Source organism: Pleuronectes platessa, chromosome 12 (genome assembly GCF_947347685.1).
Source record: "Pleuronectes platessa chromosome 12, fPlePla1.1, whole genome shotgun sequence".
Classification (NCBI taxonomy): Eukaryota; Metazoa; Chordata; class Actinopteri; order Pleuronectiformes; family Pleuronectidae; genus Pleuronectes; species Pleuronectes platessa.
Genome location: NC_070637.1, coordinates 11434914 through 11449816, shown reverse-complemented (window position 1 = coordinate 11449816; position 14903 = coordinate 11434914).

Genomic DNA, 14903 nt, shown 5'->3' with positions numbered 1-14903 from the left:
GATGCTGTTCCTCAAATCACCTGCTGACTGGACTTCCACTGGCCACTACAGGAAATCACAAGTGGGATTGATGACATCACTGGTAGCTCAGATCAATTAGGAGCGAGTTATGCTACTGAGTCTGTAGCTAAATGGAAATAAGTTTGATAGTGATATTATTGATACATAGTTAATAATGAATTATTGAAGACAGTTTTTCTTGCTTAAACATGTCAGATATGTTTTTTTCAAATATACAGCAGATGAAGAGGAATTACTAACATCAAACACTGTACTCAAGTAAAAGTAACCTCTCTACTTTAGTAAAAAATAGGTAAGTTCTTTCTTTTAAATATACTCAAAGTATTAAAAGTTAAAGTACTTACTGAGTACTATTCTTCAATGCAAAGGTCTACTTCTTCATCACAGCCTCGGTGGTGGCTTCCCTCAGGTGGTTCTTCTTCACCAGTGATGCTGCAGGAGGTCTGACGTTACCTGCTCACTTTGATTGGATCAGAGGATTAGTTCCTCTCTCGTTAATGATTATTTAAAAAATGTAACACAATGCATTTTAAAAATGCAGTGGAGTGGTAGGTATGGATAATTGCTGATATAGGAGGAGGAGTATAAGTGAAAAGTACCTGAAAATGAATATACTTAAGTAATGTTCTGCATTACAGCTGACCATTGACAATCTTTGCCACTTGGGGGCACTTGCTGTAAACTCCTGCGCATTGACAAATAATATAATTTAAAAGCTCACTAACAATGTGTGATTGCTGCTGAGTGTGTTATTGCTGCCTGCACATTAGCTTATGGACAGTATTATGGTGTGTGCTGATGGCCAGTTTGTATTTAGCTAGCTATGTGCAATATTGGTAATGATATTAATTGTGAATTACTGTAGCAGCAGAGCTCATTTCTCCTGGTTGTTGGGCATGTAAATTACGATGCTCTTTTGCTCTCGAATTGAAATGTGTGCACTCATGAACGAGTATAATGGTCTTTTGAACTGGTTTGGTGACTCATTGTTTTCCGTCTGAAGGTTGCTGCTGATTTGAGGGTTTTCAAAGCTGGGATCTAAACACTGTCGTCTTGCTGACACGCCATTGACATAATTATGTCCCTGTACTCATAGGATGAAGGCGAGAAGTCATCAAGGCTTTAGTCACACACCATTATATTCACATTTTCTCCACGTTCCTCTGTTAAATCTAAACTGCTGCCCTCCTGTTCTATGATCCATGCTGCTGCTACACTCAGCTGCACCAATTACCAGTTTAAGCTCATATACCCATGTACTGATGGTTATCTGTATATCACGCAACATGAAGTTTCACAAGAGGAGATAATTTATCCCGGTCTATTAATTTCATATTTTGGTATGTGTAAGTAAATACTGGATGTACCTGCTTCTGTGCCTCTGCATATCAGGGAGAGTGTTTGGTTTAGGTTGATCCATCGTAACCTCAGTGATTGGAGGAGAGGACTAAAAGCAGATTACTCACAATATTTGTTATTGTCTCTTGCTAAGAGTCTCTCGCTCTCCTGTGCCAAGGAAGGTGTTTCTGGATGGAGTATGAACAATGCAGATGGAGAATCTGCTGTGTTCACGGCTCCTATCACCAGAAACTCTCCTGACATCTTCGTCTGTGTCTTCTACGTGTACGGCAACACTTTTTCATCCTGACATATTTGTTTTCTTTTTCTATTTTTTTCAGTTTTTGGTCCATCAACCACGTCACTCAATGGGTTTGTCACAGAGTGTCATTTTTAAATTGGACTCCATCTCTCTCCATTCACCCCTGCTCAGTTTTGGACCTCACATGAGCTTCATTAGCATTTGCAGGAACTGAGAGACATTTACCACCATGGATAGTGACAGATTTCACGAGCTCAATTTTACTGTTGCCCTGGGCGGGGAGGGGGGGGGGGGGGGGGCAGTGCTCACCATCTGCTGATTGTGACTGTACCCGGCACTTTCATAAGGGGGCCGCCTTCCTGCCATTGCTGACAGTCCCATGCCAATCCTGGTATCTGTACAAGAGATGCATATTTTATCTGATATATGTCCTTCCTAGAATTGGAAGTAAAAAGGTTACTGTATTTTTGTTTTAATCTAATTATGTGTTTTGTGGATATGAAGGACGGTACAAAGTTATTTAGATGTCAGGCCTCTTTGTTTTTTTTCAGATTCAAGCTTTAATCTCCAGATTAGCTCCAGTCCTCAATGCATTGTTTAAACTTTGTTGGTAAAGCTTCTCTTTCAAGTTGCACTCCAGAACTTTCTTTATGTTAAGTTCAGAAAATTGGCAGCTGAGTGAAGACATTTAATTTCAAATGGATTTCAGTGAAGTAGCCGTTAAAGTTGTTTATCGATGTGTATGGAGGGAAGATTGAGACTGATTACTGGGTTAAACGTATTTAATCTGTTCACCACATAAATGCCCAAGGCTTGGTCGTCACTGCTCTGATTGTCATTGGGCGTTGGTTAAGATTGAGATGATAAATGATTGGCTGCTGAGGGTAGCAGGAGTGACAATTTGCAGCTTATTTGATTTGACGATATGAAGATGTTGTCCCCTTGAATCCTGATGAGCTAACAGAGAGATAATAAAATGTATAGAAGTGTCTAACGAAAGAGCTCAGGAGCAAAGATACAAGAGTCGCTTTAACTCAGTTTAGTTAAGATATTCAACTGTCTTGTTTGTTTCATTTTTGCTCAGGGATCTGGGTCCTTTACCTTTGTTTGTTTGTTTCGGAGACATTTTCTGCTAATTAGTTTTCAACTAAATGACTCACCTGGCTGCCTTTGTGTTATTCTTTTATTCATGAACTGAGTGTGCAGCGCTCAATCTAACACCTTCAAACAGCAGCCCAGTTCACACTTTGGCTGCTGTCAGGCTGCTACAGTCCTGTGATCCCTCCAGTATTGCTGATTGCACTCTACAAAAAACGGATAGAGACGCTGTGCAGCAGGTCGCTCACACGAGAGGCTGCTGCTCGAGACTCCCATAAAAGTTGGAGAAATGGATGCAACTTCAAATATTCATGAGCTGCGCTGATGGGGAAGAGCTTTCGCAATGTTCTGCAAAATAAACTTGTAAAGGAACTAAAGGCTGCACATTCCACTAACAAGAACCATGCAGGGTTTTGTTGAATTATATTAGTTTACAACAATCAGGAAATGCTTTTGAAGTGTTAATGTGTTTGACTTGTTTTTTTTAAATAGCCTTTTTTGGGGTTGGAATATAATGTGAGCATTTTGTATCTGTGCCCTGCCTTTGTTAAACCTCTGTCTCCTGACTGTTGTTTATGAGCCTCTAGTCCAAAAGTCTGCTCATTATAAATAGGTCTGGGGAAAAGTGAATGATAATTATGGCCGAAAGTCAAATGTTGTTGCTGCTTGATGCTAAATGCAGCCCATGTGGGCGCGGTTCATCGAGAACACACTTGTCTGGCACCCTTTTATTTTAGGAGCAGCTGGGTTTAAACGTCTGCAATGATTAATACTCAATCTGGCCTCAGGTCAGTGGAGCGCTGTTAAGTTGGATCAGTAAATTGTCCATAAGAATAGTCAGAGTTTGTCTCTTTTCAATACCAATTAGAGGCCTCCTCACATACTGAACTGTACTTTACTACGTTACATCTGAGGGTGGAAGCATGAAGATGTTTGTGGGACCTGATGAATATTAAGTGGGATCGCAATGCAACATGTACAAGATTCACATCAGCAGATGAGCACATATTTACAAAGTAGAATTATTGTCCTGTAATTTCATGCCCTCATTATTATTTCAAGATGAATATGAAGTTACAACGATCTTTGTCCGGTTAAATACAATCCTTTGAAGCAAGGGTTGGTGATCCTGGAAAAGCAATAAGAGCAGGCTACATTTTGAAGATATGCAATCGATGCCTCCCGCCCCCTCCCGTCGGCCCTCATGTCAAAGCTACGCCCCTGAAACACATGAACGAGCGCTGCCTGACAACTGCTAGAAGACTTTTCCATGACTCGCTCACTAACTCCTGACCATCGTCTCTGCTTCAGCGCTGTATGTCTCCCTGGTTGAGGACTCCAGTCATGCACAGATAGAGCATGGGCAGGGTGCGAGCAGTTAGGCAGGTCGGTTAGAGACGGACAGGTACGCCAGCCAATCACAGTCCTTCAAGGACCAAGGCACTGACAACTTCATTTATCGATGGGATGTGAAGAGGATTTCAACAAATGAGATAAAGACGTGTCTCAGAAACCCCTCACCAACCTTACCTCTTTGAATCCAATTGACAACTGGCCACAATTCGAAGGAATTCTTGAAAGGCACACTGGGGAAATCATGTTCAAAACGATAAAAACAAGTTTTGAGAGGCCACCAAGATCTTGATCTTTGACCTCTGACAACCGGAATCTTATGAGTTCATCTTTGAGTCCAAGTGAATGGTGTTCTTGAGATCTCCTGTTCACAGGAATGGGACGGACGTACAATCTAAAAACATAATGCCTCTGGACACTGGCCGGGGAATAGAAATTAAAAGTAATTAATGCTTAAAAATCACACGCCAGAACATTGAAACAGCACAGGTAAAGGTCTGCAACAAATTACAAAAGCTTTTACTTCAAACAAAGCCATGTATTCACAATAGATATGAGTCAGGTACTTTGAGGAATAGCAATAGAATATATATTGTAATACTGCTACTTTGTCATTAAGTTTGAATATACACTGTGATGCTGAGTGTAGCAAGGTCCTCCATCACTGAGCAGGTGAATAAGTGTGATTTTTCGTTGACAGAAAGGAGCAAGGAGTGACTTATGAAAGCCTGAAATCCCAGAGCCCAATGTAATCATTCATAATTGCTATTGATCAACAAACTTATCAGAGCATTGTTGATGCAGCATGGTAATAAAAAAAAAAAAAGACAGAAAAAAACTGTCACAGAGGCTGCAAGTAAACAATTATCACCTTGCGACACAACAAATTAGCACTATATCTGAAACACTCCTGTGCACTAAGTGTGACTGGCACCAGCAGAGTAAATGCTGTGGTGGTGATGAGGGCTATCACCAAAGCTCCCTCCTCTGGGGCCTGAGGAGCCCGATATTTAAGCCCCCTGACAAACAGGACCAGGCTGTTTCCAAACCTGCTGCATTTTACTTTTACGGCACGCAGGTGAGAGCGGTGACAGGCGGAGCAGGTCCGGACTGCTGATGCTGCCGATGTGAGCTCCTTCTCCACACCTCCTATTTCTAGGCTTCCAGCGGGCTGTCATTAATCAAGCTCCAGAAGTTAAGTGTTACTGGAGGCATTGCTGTGTTATAAATTGCATGGGAAATGCATAATTAGTCTGCAACAAATCTATTTTACAGTCATGCAGTATTCAGCTGGGGATGCATTTTGTTCCAATTGCCTGTCTGCAGGGACAATAATCGCTGCTTTGGATCAGGAGTGGTGCTGGCTCACCTGATGCGAGTGGGAAAGTTCAGGACGCCTTGCGGGAGACACCGAAAGTGGAGAAATGGAAGAACACGTTGTTGACTGTCCAGCGTCCCTTTGCCCTCTCAGGTATCCTCTGTGTGCAAGTGACTGCATCATGTAGAACAGGAGGGAGGTTTGCAGTCTGTGAACCCGTCTCGGCAGGATGCTGTAGGAATGTCTGCTGCTTCTCTCCTCTTCAGTGTCACAAGGCCACACTCAACTGACTCCGAGCCAACAAAAGCAATTTTCCTCAGGTCTCTCTTTTTCCCACACGCACACACTTGATAACCTGACTCCCTTTATAACTTTTCAAGCTATGTCCAGTGTCCCAAAGTTTTCTTTTCCAGTTCATGAAGTTCTGTGCTCCATTTTTTCATCTGAGCCCTTTAAATGCCTGTTCTGCTTCAAGGAAAAAAGACGGAAATGAACAGTTTTCGCTCATTATTCCCGCACGTCTTTTGCCCATCCTCGGGACCTTAACCCAGACAGGGACTATTTCCATGTAATTGGTGCTCATGTCGCTCCTATTTCCATTTAGTATTTTTGATATGGCCGTGCTTTCCGAACAAAGGGAGCAGGGTGCAAAATGTCCCTCACTACAGGCGGCAAATTACTCCTCAGAACTCCACTAACACCCCTGTGCGGCACAGAGCTGCCGTAAAGGCAAAACAATTTGTCCGACATGAATAGGCTCCCTGGAGACTGTCTTAAGAGTTAAATGACCTGGGTGAACCCAATACTAATCCACGGCTGGTGTTATTCAGGCTTGGATTGCCAGCACTTCTACCCTCAGCACAGCCATTTGAAGACTGTTTATGCAAATTCAAGGTGATCTGCTTTTCTCATGGCTTAGTTTACTGTCTCTCTCAGCCCCCTGGAGACTCCCGCATTCACTCCAATCTTTCTAACTCCCCGCTATGCAGATACGTCGCTGCGAGTGGGCATAAATATTCTGCAGTACAGGTGTTTTACATACAATTAACAGTAATGGTGTGAAACAAATCTGCAGGGATTTATTGACATTTAAAAACTCAATAAAAATGTCAACCAGGTTGCTGCAGGATGTAGACTGAACAAACACAAGTAAGTACTGCTGTTACTGTGCATATTCTCTGGATGAGTAAGTATGGCACTCACACACAAAAACCTAGACACTTCAATCAAATCAAACTTGAGACCTGAGGTTGTAAGAAAAGATTAAGAATCAAACTTTTTTTGTCCCTGACCGCATTAAAGCATCTTTGAGGATAAACTAGTGTCGTGCATCCTGTGTAGTGTGCTTCCATGAATACAACAGGGGGCAGCAGTGAGCCGTGGGTCGAGCATCAGGTCTGACTTGCTACCTTTCTCCTACCCCCTCGCTCTTCTCTCATAAACAGGATTGTGGTGTGCCCTCCAGACATCTGTTCGGTTGTAAATGGAATGAATAAATAAAAACAAAGGCCCTATGAATGACACTCCGAGAATTTATGTCCCATGCAAACATATATTCTGTTCCAATATTATAATCCTTATTGGTACATTTATTGTTTGTGTCAGCGTTTATGTTGAAGTGCATCAGTGTTGTGTTATGGGTAAACTGAGGAGAGGACGCACGAGGAGAGGACTCAGGAGGGCGAGGACGGAGGGAAGTTGGGGAAAGAAAGTATGGTGTGACAGCCAGTCACTGTACAATAGAGAGAACAGATCATTAATTAATGCTGCCGCGAGTGTGAAGTGAATCGATTTGGCCCCTGAGCACGACACGCACTAACACCCTCGTCTAACTGGCATGGCGGGGGCTACGGCTGGAGTGGTGGCTTCTGAATCCACACCCCCCTTGTCAGTCCACCTCCGCTTTAATCACTTCTAATTGTTTCCATTGGCGCGCAGCAAATATCCAATGGGAGTATCCAGTGAGTGCGAGACCCTCACACCCCCTCGATCATCTCATCAGGGCCCTTTCTGTCTCTCACGCGTTTTGTTTTTTGTTCCATTCAGTTCGCTCGCTCACCGAGTGCCGGATGGCTTGATTAAAGTAGATGTTTCATGAGTGTCTCTTTTGTTGTGCCTCTGTTTTGGTGTGTTGACTGAGTCAGGAATGTGTGTGTGTGTGTGTGTGTGCTGTTGTCAGGGGTTGACAGCTGGCTCTCTCTGCCCCCTGTCACAATGAAGCTGTGACTGCTGGAGTGTGACCAGCCTCTCGCCCGCATGCCCGTCCCCCCCAACCAACTCCTCCACCCCTGCAGCCTGGCCTGCCCTGCAACTTTTGCTTGTGGCCCCCTCTCTCTCTCTCTCTCTCTCTCTCTCTCTCTCTCTTTAGATCCACGCTGCATATGGGTCTGGTCAGCCATGGAAACCTGCTCAGCCCAATTAGAAGCAGCCGCCAGCTGGGCTTCCCTTCCATTCTTCCATCCCTCCTCTCCGGCCCTGCCACGTCCCCCTCTATTCCTCTCCGGTGGCTTCACGCTCCAGCATCTCACAATCAGAGGCTCTCTCCCGCCCATAATCATGCCAAGCCGATGGGCACGCTGTCCCCGGCGTGTGGGATGGAAGCAGCGATTTGTGACACGTCCTCTCTCTGCGGACACCAGACGTGCACATCCACGCCATTGCATCCACACGTACCAAAAGAGACGAACACAAGCACGATGCGGTGAGGAGACCCACATTCTCCCCTGCCAGATGCTGTGTTTTGCCTCTCCAGCTGGTTTGGACCAATAGGCTGGAGAAAATAAAGCAGCCTGTTATTGAATTCACATCTCAGCGGCTCGACTGTAGTGTGGACGACTCTGCGTCAGTCTCACCCCCTCAAAGCACATTCTGGCTTCAGAGACAAGGTGGCAGGGAGGGATTCAACATGATTCAAACTGTCTGGAGCAATTAGAGCTCATGCTGTAACAGAGGAATTAGGCTATTCTCTCTTTCAATATGGATTTATTCTTCTATTATTGACATAGTTTAGCATTCTCGCTTCAAATTCACTCACTTAGAGTTTAACATCACTCACGGGAGTTCGATACTAAAAAGTATTTTAGTAAACAGTGACAGCCGAAGGTCATTTCATGAGTTTGAGGGATAATTTTCAATAAGAAAGATTGGTGATTTGAAGTAACCTCCTCTCTCTCTCTCTCTAATGGCTTCATAAAGCTTCAAAGGGCTCGCACGGCCTCAGCTGCCTCACCTACAACTCAGGGACTTTCGGAGACATGAGGATTTAAGAAACACGGAGCTGACAAGTAAGTCACTCGTGAGACTTTCTGTGTTGTGTGAAAAAGCACCTTCCTACTGACAAAATAAAGCATCAAACTTTTCTTGAGAAGTCTGACTATATGTCATTACCACTGAAATGCATAAGAATGATGTGCTATCAAAAAGAGTAACGGCTTCAGTGTTGACAGATAATCATTGTCACTGCACGTGCACTGTAGCTTGAATCATTAAGCATGATTAGTCATGTGAGGAAGGCTCATTCACGCAGAATACATCGAAGCAGACTGATTTCTCTCTTTCTAGTGTTTTATTCTTCCTTATACCTCTAACACACTACTTTATTATCTCAGTCACTTGTTTCAATCACAGAAAGTTTCGATCGGCCATCGTGCCATTATGGATCCTGAAGTGTATGAGCTTTGTAAAGGTTACTACTCAAAATGGCTTCACTTTTCTGCCATAGCCATTTCTCTGCTGTCTTCCCTCATATTTCACTTTGTGGTCATCAATCACTGATGTGGGACAGATTGCACATGAAGTTGCTGGAACCCATTTTGAGGTGTGACAGGGGCCTATTTTGTGCTGGTGGCAGTGACGGCTGCGTGTCAGAGCTCGTGACAGGACGCTCCCCGCCCTGTCTCCAGAGGTTTGGGAGTTTTGAGGGACCACCGGCCCCTTTTGTCCTCCCTTTTGAGGCCAGTCTTTGACACGGGTTGTTTTAGGCAGAGGCAAAAGCAGTAATTGATTTCTCTCTGTGGCTCTCAGGCACTGGCTGCATCTCACCTCCAGAAAAAGAAAAGCAGATGAATAAAAGGACAGCATGTGAAGTTTATAGCCAACAGTCCCAGCACTGACAGATGGTCAAACCTCACATTATCAGGCCCTGATAGAAGTCCGGAATGTGGTGGTTAGCTTCTGAATTGGCTTCTGAAAGGATTGGTCATATATATTAGAGCAGAGAGTATTGAGCCGTGAAGAGCTGGAGAGAAGGGAGATATTGAGGTGCTGAGACGCTGAAGGTGAGAAGGACCTAAGCTCAGATCTGACAGGCTACATTAACAGATCGCTGAGCTGATAGATGCACAGCGGAATGGTGCGATGAATAAAGTGACTCGGCCTCCGAAATTGAATTTTTTTAAATTCCTGTTGCAACAGCCGGAGGAAAAAGTTGCTGCGATGTTCGAGCATCGCGACCGAGGTTCATCCAAGTGAATCTCACAGGAATGAATTTCAAAATCCACTCCGAGCAGTCAGTATTATCCCATGCTGACTGACCAGTCTAATTATTACGAGCTCAACAAAAGTAAATTACAGTCTTTCTCCTAAGCCTCCGTGATATCAAAAGAATCAAAAGAGCATTCATCATAATTGTGACCTTGTGTCTTCCTGTCAGCAAGACGGACTTAATCAATTGCAGGGGCTGACGGCTGTGGCAAGAGGTGTTTAGCCTGGAGACGAGGGAGACGTGGACTATCTGCAGACGCTCCAGCCTCTCTCCATTAATGTCAGAGTCTGTTCCAATCCACAAAACTCGCCTCAGACATCCTCCAAAACTTTGTTAGTTAAGTTTAAGCTCAACAAAGCTCCTTTTTCCCCTCTCACACTCGCACGCAGGAATAAATGAGCCAATTAAAAGTGAATGCGAAAGTGTCCCTGAATCCTGTGTTTTGTGACTTGCATCTTGCTGAGACGCTGTGGCATTCTGTGACAGGAAGGACCCAAAAGTGTTTCTGGTGTCATTTTAATCATCTCTATCTGCTCGTTTTGAATTGTTAACACCTCTCTAGGAGGCTCAGGCAATTTGGTAATGATGCTAAATGAATCATGTCTTCTAATGGAGTTCATGCAGCCATGTATCAGCGACGTAATTCAACATAGATATTAGGAATTCTCAACTGTTTTCCAATTACTGTCATAGTAAACACAAGTGGAAATTCTCAGTTTTAATGGCTTGTGAGGAATATATTGAATTATTCATCTTAATGAGAGTGAAGGGGATGACGAGGATGAAGCAGGGGACAGTCGAAGAAATCCCCACACATGTTGTCCTCTACCCTCCGCTTGTCCTGCGGTGGCTTGCAGAGACAAGCGTGTCTGTCTGCACCCATCCACACTTCATCGCTGAATGATTGGTTGTGAAATGGCACATTTAAATTCCATGCTGTGTTGAAGTGATTTTCCTGCCTACCTTGATGCCTATTTTGTTATGGAAATTCATGACACATTAACATAACCAGCGGGAGGTCGGCACAGAAAATAATGAATCCCGGTGAGAAGGAGCGGCGCTCCGTAGCCTTATCTGGGAATCAATAAATACACATACAGCCGGCCCCTGGGGGTCACACCATGTTCACCCCAGTATATACTTGATTGCCGGTTGCTCATTGTTAACGGATGGCTTTCCTGACACACAAAGGAATGTTTTGGCCCATGTGTAATTGATGGCCGTGGTCTTTCGGGAGAGGATTCTGAAAGGAGCGTGTCACCTCAACCATCCGATGGTCTCATGTCCCTGCTCTGCCTTGTAAAGTAGTATAGGTATAAATACCACCAGCCAGCAGCTGTCATTACCGGGATCAGGAGCAGAGACTCAACAGCACCACAGCTCACCTGGGAAATCTGATTTGTTATTGTTGTTCACGTAACTAACCATAACTTGACCTCAGATGTTTTCCTGGCAAACGCTCAACTAAATTGGAAAACGGTGAAGTGGACACTAGTCAGGAGAATCCATTCCCTCCACTCTGCTCAATGGATAAATTCCTTTCACCTGATTGTGAATGCAAACAGGGCTTCACTTAGTACAGCCTGTTGCTACGGCAACGGTTCTCCAAAGCACTGGAGGACCCCGAAGGCTCCGACAGGCAAGATGCTGAAATGCAAAAGCAATCAGGCTCTCTCTCTCCTCTCGTGAAGATCTCAAATAAAAGAATCAGGTATATGTAATTCTTCACACTGTCGATTCACAAACATCAACATCAGAAATCTGCAGATTGTTATGACTCGATATCTGCGTTGAATTCAGCGCGTCTGCTGCTTCGGGTTCGCGGGAACTTTGTTTGGCAGCGGCTTCCTCCAGTCTCTGTTCATCACACTCGTAGAAGTTGGTGCCAGGATTCATTTGAATACTTCTTCAGACTTTCTTGATTAGTGCTGTGAGTTTGTTTCCCCAGTCACAAAACTCATAATAACACTTTAACCACACAGACAGTCAGACGAGTGATGCTGCTTCACTCTTTTGGACAAGGTAGTTCAACATAACCACGTCATCAGGGGCTCTACCTCATGCAGTCCATATGTAAAACACAATGATTCCTTTGGCAAACATTAATTTGATTAAAATACTCACAGAGCTGATGATATGAGCACTTCCCTGAAGGTTCCTGGAGCTTTGGCAAATATATGATCAACTCACTTGTAACAGTTGAAAAACACTAAGTGGAATATATGTTGCCAAATTGGAGGCATTAAAATCCCCGATGCTTTGGGCACTTATTGACTATTTTTTGACTTGCCAAAAAGCAAACCTGAAATTAAGCGCACAAAAATAATAGCGTATGTGCTGCAACTCTCAGATGACCATGGATGACAATCAAAGACTCGACTATATCGCAGGATAAATCTTGAAGTTTGACAATGATACAGACGGGGACGGACTCCTGGAGTTTCTCACAAAGACCAGCCATACTACCCCCCCCCCCCTCCTTTCAGCTCCCCCCTTCCCCTTTTTGTTGGAATATTTGTCCACTTTCCTCAGTCAATGTAACCTAGAGAGATAAACTTTCACAACTTCTACTCCAAGCGCATCAGTGGAACCCTAATCCATATCCATTCGTATGACATCAGCCCAGAATGAGAAGAGCTGTGTCCTCCCATGTATCGGTGTGGGCTGCTGCACAATCCAAATGATGCTCCAGAGGCCCACAGAGCGAGCGGCCCTCCTGATGGCCAGTCCAACTATGGATTCAGGTCTGGAGCCCTCTAGCTGCCTCATTCTAGAGCCTTAAAGCCAGCACAGATTTGCTAAAGGCCCCTACATAACAAAGTGGAACTGTTACAGTGATTTTTAGCTTCAATACATTATTTTTATACATTTGGATAAAAGTCTTGCAGTATATCTATGTTTATCCCTGAGAAAGGAAGGTCAAACTCTCCCTAAAGAGAAGGTGTAAAGATCGGAAAGCACAGTAAACAGAGATATTTCTCAACGAGGCCTTAAAGGGTAAATAAGCTGATAGTTACATATTCTGTCACTACTACGAGTAGCTGAAGGCAAAGAGTGGTGTTACTGCTGCCATTTGACAGACATGACATGACATGACATGACATCTCACAGGAGGCAGAGATGAGTGATGTCGAAAGCTCCGCTCACACTCAGGTATTAATGTGGTTAGCTTGTGCCTTGTGTTTTGATCAGTTTGATTTATCATAGCTGTCACTTAAACTAAACTGAACTGTTCACTGCGACTCATGAGAGATGTGCAAAATAAAGCATTAAACATGAGTTCCTCTCTTGGATAAGTCATTAATAAGATTGTTAAATTACATCTTACTTCAACTGGGAACTGCAAACACCAGTAGGTCAGATTCAGGGATTAATAATGATATAGTTGAGCACTTGCATGTTGATGTATGTTTAGAAAGGTTCAGGAGTTGCACCGTTAAACTCAAGTTAAAGTTGAATGCTTTTTTCCAAAAACATATTCTGGTCTTTATCTTTAAACCTGTCATTCATTTAAAAAGAGTCTCCTACTGATTTTTTAAAAACCTGTGGAGGGAAAAACTTCTTTTTTAAACAATTGACTCCAGCTTCCCCACGGCTCCGCCAGTGTTCAGTGTTAGTAGTAAAGTGCATTCACTTCAGATGGATGCAGTGAAAAGCAGCAGGGCTTCAGGAGAAACCTTGCACTCCCCACAGCTCCTCTTGTAAGTCCTTGATCTCTAAATGCATCGCTGATTCATCCCCAGACAAACCTGGGAACCAAAGGCCCAGGTGACATTTCATTTTGCTCTAATGATTTAGAGAACATCAGCCAAAATAACCATAACGCTCCCAAAGTCACAGCTAAATAAGACTAATGCATTTATTAACGTCCAATTTGATTACCGAGCGTTTTCGACACGTTGCTCTTCACTTTCTTTCATTAGGCTTTCCGGGTAATTTCTCCTGTTGGAGGAAAATAAAAAACATGGAGAAACTTTAATGACTTCTAAAGTAAATGTATTAAAAAGGGGAAAAGCATCTTTCCATTCCTTCCCCATTCCTTCCCCAACCGCACTCAGTTTATTAGTGTTACATAAAGAGATGTTATCATTTAAATCTCCTGTTCCGTTTTATCTCTCCCCAAAAAAGGCACATTGCACGCACGCACACGCACACACACACACACACACACACACACTGCATGCATTTATTTATTTAGACGAAATCCAAATGGAAGCCTGTTCGCTCACATAAAAGCTTTGACCTGTAATAATAAATAACAAGGACAGTCGCAGCTAATGATGCCAATTTCTCTGAGGTTTATCAACAGATAACGTTGATGGGTCTCTAATTAAAATAAATACAGGAGTGTATATTGGTCCCAGCAGCTCCTGGTTTTTCTTGGTGCTGGGGAAGTTTAACCCAATAAAATACAGCCGCTGCAACCACATCAGTTTCAAAATCCAGCAAAATGTCTTATTTTATAGGAAGCTGTTTCTGTTTTGTTTTGAAGCCAGCAGTGAAATCAGGTGTGGATGTCACTCATGTGAATTATTGCCAAGTTGTTATTCTGAGAAAATGGATGGAAAAAGCCATTAGCGAACTGCTCTCCTCAGCCCTCATTCACTGCCAGGTGATTAACAGCAGAAAATGTACAAAACTTTGATAACTGTAAACTGTATGTCTGAGACTTAACAGCCTCCATCCGGCCTTATCTGTACCATAGCTGCCATAATGGAGAGAATTTGCCGTATCACCTTAATAAGCACATTATCAAGTTGATAATTAGAGCAACAACAGAGAGCGATAGAGTGAGTTTATTAATCCTCTTTCTCCTCAGTTCTCTTGTCATGAGGGGCCGTCAGCACGAGACAAACATGCTTTTCCAGTCAGACAACAAATGTAATCTTCATAACCGTCTTGTGCCGGCGGAGTTTAATCGACGCGGTCTCACTTCTTCAAAGCAAACCGGCAACGCTGCAAGTCAATTTCCTTTCAACATTTCAGTGGCTCTCGCTGCTTTGAAGACAGGCATCCATAATGAATGGCGT